General features: G+C 39.9%; 1 long non-coding RNA gene across 1 annotated transcript; it reads left to right on the forward strand.

Annotated features, from left to right (window-relative positions):
- Window positions 1-3261: 3261 nt before the first annotated feature.
- LOC127060009 (uncharacterized) lies at window positions 3262-9754 on the forward strand. The gene is made up of 3 exons (XR_007778454.1): window positions 3262-3390; window positions 7865-7964; window positions 9634-9754. It is a non-coding gene; the product is annotated as an uncharacterized LOC127060009 (long non-coding RNA).
- Window positions 9755-10386: the final 632 nt, after the last annotated feature.

Here is a 10386-nt window from a genome sequence, read left to right on the forward strand (position 1 = left end):
CTGGTGCCTAAACAAACACGGGCCGTGGTTAAGTTCAAGGGCCAAATTCCGAGCTCTTAGCTGAGGAAATAGCTGTGGCCTTGTCTGCAAAGGAAAGTTTTTACTAGTTGTCCTCTAAGCCCCATGTGGAGGCTTTTTTCCTTTTTTTTTTTCCAATGAGTGGCTGTTTCTGGTTAGGTCCAACATTTTCTCAAATTCCACAAGGTAAAAAAGAAGCATATTTAGTCCTGTGTAAGATGTTTAAGCCAATACATCAGACTGATTCAATCATTGGGCAAGTTCAGACTCTGACCCAGCCTACAGATTTCATCTGTACAAGTAAACATCCAGCTATCCAGGACATCCCTGGCCATTCAGACAGCAGCTGGGGGCCCATCATCTCATTGCTGTGGACCAAATGGAACTTTTCCAAATATTCCATCTGAGGTGGGTTCAAAACATTCTCTGCTCCCCTAAATGGCACAGTTAGTGACAATGTGCAAACTGCTTTTAAAATTCTAAAATGTAACTTTTTGTAACACATTTCTGTTGCTTTGTTCAGTGTTGTGTACGTAACTCTAACTTGAATTTCCACAGCTTTTAACAAATTCCCTGTGTTTAAAAGCTCAGTGGTTTCAATGCAGAGTGAAGTATTTACTGATCCTACATAGTAATTTTGAAGCTGGAGCCACACTCATGAGGAGGGACCTTCCATTTTACTGACTGCTCTTGTCTTGCTGTTTCAGTTGTGTCATATTGGGCAACCTCAGGGACCAAAACTGAAATATGTGGGAGAATGTGAAGGTAGGTAATGATTCAGTTAAATCCTTGCTCACCTAATGTTTACTGTGTGTCTTGTTGCAGTGATAATTCCAGAGAGCCCCAGAGCTGCCAAGGAGATTTTATGTTCTGCTTAATGAAAATCAGTAGTAGAGGCCAAGAGGAGAGATCTACCTTGAAATAGCAGCAATCATTCCCTGGTGAGTAAAGTTTAAGGTGTAAGATGATCCTTAGCCCAAGAATCAACAGCTCCTAGTCAAAAGTGTTCCTCAGCCCTCCTCCTTCCAATGTCAGTAGGAAAGAATGAAGCAATTAAGAGTAGCATAGGGGGTGGCAACTCCTGAAATTGGACAGCTGACACCAGTCAGCAAGGGGGATGTAATGTTGCAATATGTGTGCTTGGACTTGGATAGTTGAGCCAAGATTGTAGTGGAGTCACTAAATGAATCTCTTAAAATAAGCCTGTCACGTATTCTTACCCACTAGGTTATATGGCTGAAAGAATTTACCTGCTTTATTTAACAACTGATCACCTGCTGCTACGTGGTTTTGATTGAGATGATTCCTTTTTCAGCACTGTGTTTATGCTGTAGGAGCCAGATCAAGTTTTATTCTAGTAACGTTGCAGTTTGGCACTATTTAACTTAAACTTTTTTTAACAACATCCCCAAAGTAGCAGAATGCAGTGGTATTCTTCTGTGTGCTGTATTTGTGTTCCCTGGCTTTTCTTTGGCTGATTTATCTTGCAAATGATAAATAGAAAAAAAAATTAGAGCCAACAGTCTCGGTCCTACCATTCTTGATAGTTTTCAGTCTGGTTCAGCCAGTTGTCCATTCTGCAGTGACTGCAATCTTTGCAAAATGCTCTGTCAGATTGTGAAAGCCTTTCAAGACTGCTATGATTAAATTCAAGTTCCCTACATATCACCTGTGGATATGCAACTAAGGAGATCTCTGGCTTGCTTGCATTCCCAGGCTTTACTTACCACCTTTGCAATTTCATATCTCGTTTGCCCTCCACTTCTTACTTTACTTCATAGGTGGAATTTTCCTCTGAGGTTTGAAGATCTATTTACTGCTGTATCATGTCCCCTTTCCCATAAAATCTCAAGCTGGGTACCCTTCTCAGAAGTATTGAGATACACAGTCACATATATATATATTTCAGTCATTCATCCTTAAAAATTGCTGTCAAAGCTATTCTTCTTCTGTTGGTACTCTGTTCTCATGTTTCCCTTTGTTCTGTGGGAGTTGCTAAGATTTCCCATTGAAATTTATTTTTCTCTTTTGTGCGGATTCACTGTGCAGTCCTGTCTCCCACAGTGTGGATGGCTTACAATGGAGACGATGGCAACCTGGCAGTGATACAGGAGCACATTACTTGCAGCTGTAGTGAGATTTCACACAGCATTCTGATGCAGAACTTAATTTGCACTTGCAAATTAATCATGGGCCTCTCTGTTCTCGTTGCTTGGGTAAATATTTTACTCTTGTGTAGACTTTGATGGTGATCTGTGTGAGAACCAAGGTTCTTCATTTCCTTCCTGTACATGCTTACCTACCAAGCAAGCTTTTGAGCCCAGTGCCTTTTTCACACTTGGTAAAATGAGTCTGTTTCCATCATGCAGCATTGCTTCTTTGTAAATCTGAATACAAGTAAAGAAATACATGTCTATTGCCAAATGTTCTGGCTGAATGCCCTCCCTGGTGTTCTGGCTTCATCCAGATGACGAATGTTCCCTGTCAGCCTGCAGCCTAGTGAGAGGGGACAATGGTACAGAAATACTGTAATTATCTAATCAACTTTGCTTAGAATGTTAAGCAAATGCAATTCTTTAATACTCTGGCTTTACTATAGCTGTTAATTACCATGTGCAAATGCAATTTGTACAGCAAAACCGAGTAGAGGAAACATTCACTTGTAAGTTACTTTACTCCCCTCTAGTGGTCTCACACCACACGTACGTTTACGTAACACTTCATCACCATACGTTTAAGGACAGTGTTAGTATTCTGTAAAAACCAAAAGTCTTCTGGTAACTTCTCCTTCCTTCTGCTCCTCTTCTCTTTCTATAGAGAAACCTTTTCAAGGATTGGGGCTCTTGCCAATGAAGGTCTCTAAGTGAAATTTCCTTTATATGTTGACTTTAATTGAAGGCCAAATAGTACCCCCAGCTTGAAAACTGTACATGCAGAAAAATCTCAAAGCTATGTAGTAAATGTTTGTTTGCTGTGCCCTCAAAGGTCTTCCCGGAGTGTTGCTGTCAATGTCATAGGGACTTAAACTGCAGCCAGGGCTGTAGAAACACCAGCAGAACCCAGTCCTAACTGCAGTGCTGCTCTTTGTGTGTTCTGTGGCACGTGCCAGGTTGTGGAGCGTGTCTAACAGTGTTTGGGCCTGTGGAAGCTGTGGGAGATAAGGAGCCTGTCAGATGACTGGGTTCCTCCTTTAAACTTGCCAGTTGGCCATTTTGTGTACTGTGCAGCTTTCATGAGGTGGAAAACAGGCAAGAACCTACAGGATCAGAATGGAAACTTTTTCTTTTCCTGTATTTCCCTGGTTGGTTGCTCAAGTTACTGAGGTTGTAATCCAGGTGGGCAGCACAAGCTACATTTAGCAATAGTTAATGGGTAAGTTCTTGTCTTTTTCTTTGCTTCCTGGAATCTGTATTTTAAACGTAAATGACTTGGTAATGTCCTTGGAGAACATAGGGTGACTAATAAGAGACTTATCATCTGTTTCTGCTTAGGCAGAGGATATAAAAAAAATGTAGATAGAGGATTCACTTTTCAGAAGTTAGTTGCTCTTTTCAAACTTCCCACTAGAAACATTTTCATTTTCTTCTAGAATACTTTGGACTAATATTTTGAAGAAAATAAATGGGAATAAAGAGAGTATAGGGTCAGTTGACAATTTCCATTTGAAAAAATACAGTTCTTCTAAAATCCTTCACAGAATTGTGTTTGTCTTCATATTTAGTTTTGGGAGAAAAAAGGAAAAGTTCCAAGAATGAAAACATTTTAACACTCTTTGACTGGAACCTTTTGTTTTAAAATGAGTCTTGGTTTGTAAACTTTTGCAGCTCTAAAAAGTCAAAATTGAAACAAAGCAGTTTAGAAGATCCAAATCCGGCCTTTTTTCCCCACGTGATTTTTCTTTTGTGGAAAACTTAAGTATCTCAGTTTCCTTCCAAACTGGAAGGAAACCAAATGTGAAAAATAAAATCCTTCATAAAACGTAACTCCCGTCTTCCTGCAGTGCTCTTGCTAGAGATTATTTGCCTGTATCAGCGATGCATGCTACAATAACCAATAGCTGGGGAAACTATTTCCTACACTTCTCAAGATGGTTCCCTTTAGATCATTAGCAGATAGTTCTAATAAACATGAGCTGAGCCAGCAGAGGCTTTGACTATTTATCACTGCGGATGTCTGAGCAGTCCCTGTGGGAAGCTGTGACCAATTCATCAGCCAGGCAGTTTAACTTGTTCTTAACTCTTCTCTTGAACAGCAGTGTCAACAGTCAAACTAAATCAAAATCATTCCCATGTACACTTGTAGGAAGCAGGTAAGACATGCAATGTTGAAACAAAATCATCTGTATAGCTGTAAAAAGCACACAGGCAGGCAGCTGGTGCAGAAGTTGCTTTACTCAATGAGCTGGCAGACCCTGCCTTGTGGGTGTGTGGGCCTGAGCAGGGCAGGGTCTGCTGCTGCTTGGGCACCTTGTGTGACCCCTGGCAGTTGTGCAGGTGGGCCCAACCCAGCACTACTGCTCCAGCACTGCATTGCAGGCACTGGGGCTGAGCTGACACACATTTCCTGGCCTCCTTTGTGGTATTACTGTTATTCTTTGTGGGTTCCATTTGTTAGCTCTCTGCAGCCAGTCTGTGTAGTAGTCCCATAACCTTGCAATTTCAGGCATATGCTCCAGCACCTTCCTCAAGGAGCAGATGTAGTTATTTAAGAGTTTAACACAGATTAACATGTGAGTCAAAGTAGGACTGCAGGGTTCTTGTGCTTAGGAGAGAACAGGGAAATTGGCCAGTATGGATTCAAACTCAGTGATTGTGGGTTTCTGAAACAGAAAATCTGTTGAAACACTGTGTCCCATAGAAGTATCAGAGAGGAGTGAGTGAATAGATTGCTTTGAATCACCTAGAGCCAGGTGCCCAGGATTTGGAATATCTCTAGCGATGGAGACTCCACAACCCCTATGGCACAACCTGTTCCAGTGCTCAGTCACCTCCATAAATCTGAGTCTAACTGATAAATACTTGCTAAAATCCTTAATAATGAGATGCATTCTGCCACCCTTATAATTATTCTCTTCCCTTTTTGTAGTTTGAGAAGAATGAGGCTGTTGACAAGGAAAACAGCTCTTAAAATGACTGTGTAAGAGACCCCATCCAAAAGCTGTAAGATCCTGTTATGGCAAATGAAGTTCTGGAGTAACCCAAGAGATGAACTACTTGCTGCATGTATTTCTGCCTGGCTGTCCAAATGTCTTTCCAATGCTGCACCTTGCCTTGACCTGGTGTCAAAGGCAGTGGCCAGTTGTCTGGAGCTTGCTTTCTGTCCTGTTCATACACTGCAATAGGCCAGTCTTCCTCGGGCTTTCTGAGAGCTCCTGGAGTATGAACAACCTTATAAATTAAATCACCACACTGTCTGCTGGATGCTTTCTTGCAGAAGTGCTGGTAACTGTGGAACATACTTTGTTGATCACCTGAAGAACAGCAGCTTCTACACCTGGCAGCTGCCAAATGTTCTTGACACACAGCTGGCTGCTGGTAGCTCAGGAGCAGGGCTGAACAGTGCAGATTCCAATGGGTTTATAGCTGGGATTTGCAGATTAACACTCTGTTGTATTCTGCAGCATCTTCCTGGGCTACATCCCACCTGCATGAATGGAAGAAATTCCTCACATTTTCTTTCTGCTCTGGTCCTTCAATCACAGTAAACAGAATTTAGTTCCAAATGTTTTTGAAGAGCTGTCTTATCCAGCATGGGATTTGGATAAGCACAGGACTAACATTTCTCATATTATGGGTGTAGCCAATTGCATAATTGGTAATACTCAATTTAAAATATTTAAACTTTATTTTTACTTGCAAATGGTATTATATAGTTTTTAACTGCAGGAAGAGGAAGGACAGCTTGTGAAACAAACCTGTCAAAGCAGGGTAAGTAGCTACCAGGGTTGCCTAAGTCAACTGCTCTTAAAATGGAGCTTGTGATGGGGGAAAGGTGGAAACTAACAAAAAGAAAAAACACAAAAAATTAGTTAGATTTCAAATGCTGAGCTGCCTGAGAAGAAACAACTTCCTCAGAATTCCATGGGGAATAACTGTTGTTGGCACATACACATCAATGATCTGCAAAACTGATACAATGGTACAGTTGTTTTTATAAGACATTTAGCTCTGAATTTGACACTCTTGAACATGTGTATTAGAGCATGATACATATGTGAATTCTGAAGACTTCATTTTTTGCAAGTTTGAGTAAATTCAAAAAGCAGTTATTTCTTGGTTTAGAGAACACCTTTGGAATTTTGCTTTGTGTTTTCACTGTGCAGGACTCTGAAAATTTAGTCAGAAAGACTGCACAGGCTTTTTGTTGTTAGGTCACCATTTGTGACAAAACCCCAAGTAGGTAAAGAGCCTCATGTACCAATGAATGCTCTTTGAACAGGAGGAAAGACTTTGTAGCCAACTGTATGGAAGGAATTGTTTCCAGCTCTCCATAAAGCTTTCAAATCTATGTAATAGGCTTTTTTTTCAGAAATTTCACTGCTCTAGCTTAGCTTAACTGATGGAATAGCATTCACCACACTGAAGTCAGGGCATGCTCTGAAATATGTGGAGGAAAAAAAATATCTTGGGCTTGGACTAGGCTTGTAATGCCAAGGGAAGCTTCTCCAGATCATTGCAGGGAAACTGTTTTCCCAATGGCTTATCATAAAATGTGTCCAGACTGGAGCCTCTGAAAGATTTCCTTATCTTAAAAAGGCACCATGAATCTCCTTATTGACATCATCCACTTTTCAGCCATAAAATCACACTTCCTTCCTTTTACTGATGAACAGGAGTTGGAAAAGTCAGCCTTAATATATACCCATATATCCATAGATAGATAGATATAGATGTCCTTTTTCCCAAGCATCTCCTGTCAAGTATTTTTCCTTGGCTCTCCCTCATGTGTTTCAAGTGACATTTCCTCTGCTGACTCTGCCTGTTTGACCTTCATTCTTATTTGTCTGAAGTTCTGTGGTATTTTTCTTGGTATTGAAAGTAGTTCATGAGGCTAGAAAAAGTGTTCTACATCTTGATTTCAAATTTGTCAAGTGTCAAAACCTGACTCTTTAAAAAAGAAATGTAGCAGCTCAATCTCTTCTGAACTCCACCCCATTAATCACAGTCAAAGCAATTTTGGGTGGACCCGGTGTTGGTAATTTGTAAACCATTAGGGACTTCTAGAGGCAGTAGTTCTGTGTTTTAAAAAAAGCTGAAAAGATTTTTTAATTGTTGGAATTTCTTCCCTCATTTAGACATAATCTGAATAATTTGTACTAGAAACTAGTCAAAGTTACTCTCATTGCAAGTGTTCTTGAATAGATTTTAACTCTATCCCTATATCTTAATTTTCTGTAGGAGAGTAAAAAATATTTTCAGCCTCCAAGAAGCATACAGAGCTTTCTTCCTGTCCCTTCTCATTCCCACTTTAAGCAACAGTATGTGGAATCTATTGCAACTTCCTCCTCAAATAGCTTCTTTTACTTAATTTGGCTACTGGTAAAATGAATATATTTTTTAATTAACTGCAATTTTTTTTTCTGTTTCCTTATAAGTAAAGGCAACCTGATTTTATCCTGAAAAAATAGCCATCAAGCATCTATATACAGCAAATCAATCAGTTTGCCAGGAGTTGAGCCAATGCATAAATGAGAAGGGGCTAAAAATGAAGCAGAATACTCTGTGAGTTAATAGGAAGTTTCCTATTGATGTCTCTGGGCTGAATTTCTCCAAGTAACTGTACTGGAAGTGTGCAATGCAATACATCAAAGATGTATGTATTAATAAGAGGATCATGTTCTATCCAGTGTGGTGTATAAAGACCTTGCATCTGATGGACATTTGGAGGCAATGAAGGCTGGCTGCTGAAACTTCTCAACCTGATAAAAACCCACCCAGTGATCCTCAGTAAGTAAATTTTAATACTTTCAACAGACAAAGTGGGAGGGAAATCCCCAAATGATTTTATACCCAGTAAGAAATCTCAGACTCTTGATGAGGTTGTCTCAGTTTACTGGTATCTAGAAAACCTGAGGAAATGAAGTCAGCCTTTTGAAAGTTAGTGAATAAAGGAAAGTGCAGATCAGAGCTGTTCTGAACTCTTTACTGGCCAGAGACTCATCCCTGTGCTCTGTGAGTCAGCGGCACTCTCGCAGTGGAGGTGGCCAACTGCACATGGGCTGTGCTATGGGACTGCAGGGAAGGGATTCTTTACCTCTTGGTGCTTTAGAAACTGCATCTGCAGTGCTGTATCCAACTCTGGGCATCCTGGCACAGAAAAACCAGACCCAAAACCATAAACCCAAAAGCCACTGACACCTGGAGCAAGCCTGGCAGGGAACACAAAGTGGTGAGGGGCTAAAGCAACACTCTCTGAGCAGAAGGTTCATCCAAACTTAAGAAGCACAGGTTAGAGAGGATCTTCCTGCTGTCTTCAGGGCATGGAGGAGATAGAGCCTGACTCTGGAGGGTGGTAGGATGAAGAGCAGGCACACATTCTAGGGAAGGGAAATTCCTACTAAGTGTTAAGAAAAAATTGTCACAGCAAGGGTTGTGAAACAATGGAGTAGGTTACTCCAGAAAAGTGGAGTGTCCATCCTTGGAGATATTCAGAACTCATGTGTACAGAGCCTGAGCAGCCCATCCTCAAGGTGGTCCTGCTCTGAATAGGGAACTGGATTGAAGGACTTTCACAAGTCCCTTCCTATTTAACCTCATCATTGATTCTATCAGAGCTGTATGCAATGCTCTCATAGTGCTATTTCTCAAAGGAAGGGCCTTGCAAATGGAATGTGGTGGGTTCAGTGTCTAATCCCTGGTCTCCTATTACCTATTTTATTATTTTAACTGCATCATGGGGCAACTCCCTATCAACTGAGACATCACATAGCCAGAGGAACACTAGGATGGAAAACAGAGGCAGAGACACCCAATCCCTTGCTGACAGTGTTTGAAGGAATGTAGGGCCTGATTCAGCTGTCTTTGTTGGAGTCAGTAGGGAGTTCTGCATAAATCAGAGTTTAAAGAAGAGGCTCTTGGTTACTGATTTCCACCCACTTGGAATGTATTAATTTGGATAAAAAGCTATATCCATTTTGCTCAGTGTTTTAGCCTGAAAATTCACCCAACAGTTGGCATTTTATGCTAAGCCATGAAAGCTGTTTCACTTTGCTTCTGAGTTTACAGGTGGGATTTAAGAGGTCATTGGGGACAAATGTAAGACTGAGGAAGCTTGGCTTGCAACTGTTACTGTGGCAAAATTCCCATTAAATTTGACAGGGTTATTAGCTGACAGAAAGTAGTAGTATATATTTCCTTTTCTTGCACTAAGGTTGGATTAAAATTCTTATTTTTAAATCAAAGAAGCAATTGCTATTGTTAAGATATGTGTACTGCTAGAAAACCTATAATTCAATACATCACTGTATGTATATTAGATTGGGATTAAAAATAAAATTCCACTGTATCTTAGTTATATTTTTATTCAACACTAGTATTACAAAAATAGGTTGTGCTTCCCCTACCTGGAAGATAGAAAGAAAGTCTGGATTTCTTCTGGTTTAATTATTTTCTTTAGGACCCCTAAAGAAGAACTGATAATGGATCTGCCTTCAGCAAATGGAGACATAGGATAAATTACACTTTTTCTGGGTAAGCGTTGATTTAAGATGAGATCTAGCTTTAGAAACAAAACCAACTATGAATGGGGTAGAGAATATTCCTAAAATAAAATACTGAGAAGGGAATGTCTGAATTAGGGTCTCTCTTGAGTTTCCTTGTACTTTGTCACTGATACTGAGGAATCCAGGTGCTTTGGAGGAGAAAGAGCATCTGTTTCATTCAGATCTTAGTAAAGAGAAATGTATGGGTTTTGGTGGGGTGATAGAAAAAATTGCCTTCTTCTTGTAAATTAAAGATGTTATTTTGTTTAGGACCACATAAGATCTGTGTTAAACTGTTCCATAGAGGCATAAATAAATGTGTTCTGAATGTAAAAAGTTGTTATAGATTTATGCTCACTAAGCATACAACTGAGATAAAACATGGTGATTTCTGCAGGATATTTCTTATATTACAGAAATATTACAACAACACTTTGCACAAATTATGGAATTATTTCTTAATGTAGGTTGGATTTCCTTCTTCATCACTGTTAACTCTTCTGATAGATGAAAACTTCAATTAAGCCATTTGTAAAAATGAAGTAAAAGTCTGGAGTGAAATATGTTCCCATATCTATTAATAATGGATTCCACAGCTACTTATCACAGCTTGTCTGACCAAACAGCATTAAGGAAAGTTAATGTGTTTTATTCTGAGTTACCTTTTT

Source organism: Serinus canaria, chromosome 10, assembly GCF_022539315.1.
Source record: "Serinus canaria isolate serCan28SL12 chromosome 10, serCan2020, whole genome shotgun sequence".
NCBI classification, from domain to species: Eukaryota; Metazoa; Chordata; class Aves; order Passeriformes; family Fringillidae; genus Serinus; species Serinus canaria.